Raw genomic sequence first — 2500 nt, 5'->3', positions numbered from 1 at the left:
TTAATAAATTATATAAGTTTCGAGTGTAAAACCATTTGTTAAGCATTTCCACCTATGAAATTAAGTATGAGGTACTGGGAATATGAATAATAAAATAATGTGATCCTGCCACTAGTAGTATATACCAGGTAATAGATAGCACAATCAGGATTCCCACGAGTTTGTAGTAGATCCCATGAACATAAATTGAAAAATATGTTCAGTAAGTCATAATCACATAAATAATAATAAATATATTTATTTCATTATCTTCCATTAATAAAAAAAAATCTTTAGTGTGTGCACTCTTCAAATTTGTATTAATAACAATTGAAGAGTAATGCATAACCATGAATTGGCCTCAGGCCTATAATTTGCTCTGCTGACATGCCTAGAAACTGGTAATGCAGAGGGAATCATAAACATTATCTTGAATTAATGCACCTGCTTGCTGTTTATATGTAATTATTTGTATTCAGTTCCTTCACTCAGATCTTTTAATGCATGTAGAAACATTAGGAGTTTCCTTAGCTCCGCAACATCTATATGTGCAATGACAATAAACACTAATTTAATGTATAGGTAGATATATACAACTGATTCTGAAACCTGAAGTCTTAAAAAAATTGAGCAGTATTCTTTGTCAACTAAGATAAAGTGATAATAAATGTTAAATTTTTTTGCAAAGATGTGTTACTTCTTATCCTGGGCTGGTTCAGTAATAAATTATTATCCAAACACCTTCTAAGGCCACCTAATTAATTTGTTGGATTTGTTATTATGCAATACAGATGTTGATATTTCTATGTAAATTAAACATTGTAATTTTAGTTTCCACTGTTCATTTTACTAAATTATTTACATATTTTAAAACATTGGTAATGGCCCTACAAAGTATACACATTTCCAACTACTAGTAATTATACCCCAAATAATCTTTTCCTAATATTTTACCCATTGCCAGATTCCTCCTCAACATCTGTTTATCTAAAACTATAAAGGTATAAAAACATATATCAAACTCACTAAAAGGCAATCAGTCTGTTGCCAAAGTCCCAAATCATTAACTCCAGAATTTTCTCCTGTGATCCAATATTTTCAATTTTCAGTTGGACACAAACATTTGTATCATGAGGCACTTCAAATTTGTCATGTACAGAGTTTGATTAAATGATCCATTTAACAAATTAAATACAAACTATGTAAAAATAAACTCCTGGAACTACATCAAACTAAAAAGCTGCTGCACAGCACAAGAAACCACCAACAAAATGAAAAAGGAACCCACTGTATAGGATAATATATTCACCAATGATACATCTGATAAGGGGTTAATTTCCAAAATATACAAAGAACTCATACAACTCAAGACTAGGAAGAACAATCCAATTAATAAATGGGCAAACAACCTGAATAGACACTTCTCCAAAGAGGACATACAGGTGGCCAAGAGACATATGAAAAAATTCTCAACATCACTAATCATCAGAGAAATGCAAATTACAACCACAAGGTATCACCTCTCACCTGCCAGAAAGGCTACTCTCAGTAAACAACAAACAACAACGGGCACTGGAAAGGACATAGAGCAAAGGTAACCCTAGTACACTGCTGGCTGGAATGCAGACTGATGCTGCCACTGTGGAAAATAGTATGGAGCTTCCTCAAAAATTAAAAATGGACTGCCCTTTGACCCAGCAACCCCACTTCTTGAGAATATATACTACGAATCCTGAAACACCAAACAGAAAGAATCTATGAACCCCTATGTTCACAGCAGCACAATTTACAATAGCTAAGATCTGGAAACAGCCCAAGTGCTCATCAGTAGATGAGTGGATAAAAAAGCTGTGGTACATTTACACCATGGAATACCATGTAGCTATAGAAGAGAAGGATCTCTTACCATTTGAGACTGCATAGATGGAACAGAGACTATTATTATAGGCGAAATAAGCCAGTTAGAGAAAGACAAGTATCACATGATCTTACTTATATGTGGAATCTAATAAACAATATAAACTGAGGAACAAAATAGTACAGAGGTATGGATTCATGAAACAGAAGGACAGATCTCAGAGGAGAGGAGGGTGGGTGAAACAGGTAGGGATTAACCAAAGAACATACATGCACATACACATAGCCCATGGATATAGACAATAGTGTGGTGAGGGCCTGGGGTGAGGAGGAGGCTGGGAGAAAGGGGGCAAGTGGGGGGATAGTGGAGGACATCTGTAATACCATCAACAATAAATAAATCCTATCTAATAAAAGAGAAACGTGGTAATTAGCCGTACATCCACTACCCTTCCCATTGGCTAATCAGGGAGATATGCAAATTAACTGCCAGCCAAGATGGCGGCCGGCAGCCAGGCAGCTTGAAGCGAACAGGGAGGCTTGCTTGCTTCAGTGATGGAGGAAGTCAAGCTTCCCTGCCTGCACTGTCGGCCTCTGAGCTTGCAGTTTGAAACATTGTAACAAATATAGAAACTAAACAAAACCCCAGAAACCTGCTTTAGTC

General features: G+C 35.8%; 1 long non-coding RNA gene across 1 annotated transcript in view; it reads left to right on the top strand.

The window, feature by feature from the left end:
• Positions 1-1418: 1418 nt before the first annotated feature.
• Positions 1419-2500, top strand: part of LOC106726537 — a 15214-nt gene continuing 14132 nt past the window's right edge. Inside the window, exon 1 of the long non-coding RNA XR_001362607.1 lies at positions 1419-1527. This is a non-coding gene — a long non-coding RNA (uncharacterized LOC106726537). The remainder of the gene's footprint in view (positions 1528-2500) is intronic.

This window comes from Myotis brandtii, unplaced genomic scaffold (assembly GCF_000412655.1).
Source record: "Myotis brandtii unplaced genomic scaffold, ASM41265v1 scaffold279, whole genome shotgun sequence".
NCBI classification, from domain to species: domain Eukaryota; kingdom Metazoa; phylum Chordata; class Mammalia; order Chiroptera; family Vespertilionidae; genus Myotis; species Myotis brandtii.
Note: the sequence above shows the minus strand (reverse complement) of the source record. Positions and strands in the feature narration are given on the sequence as shown.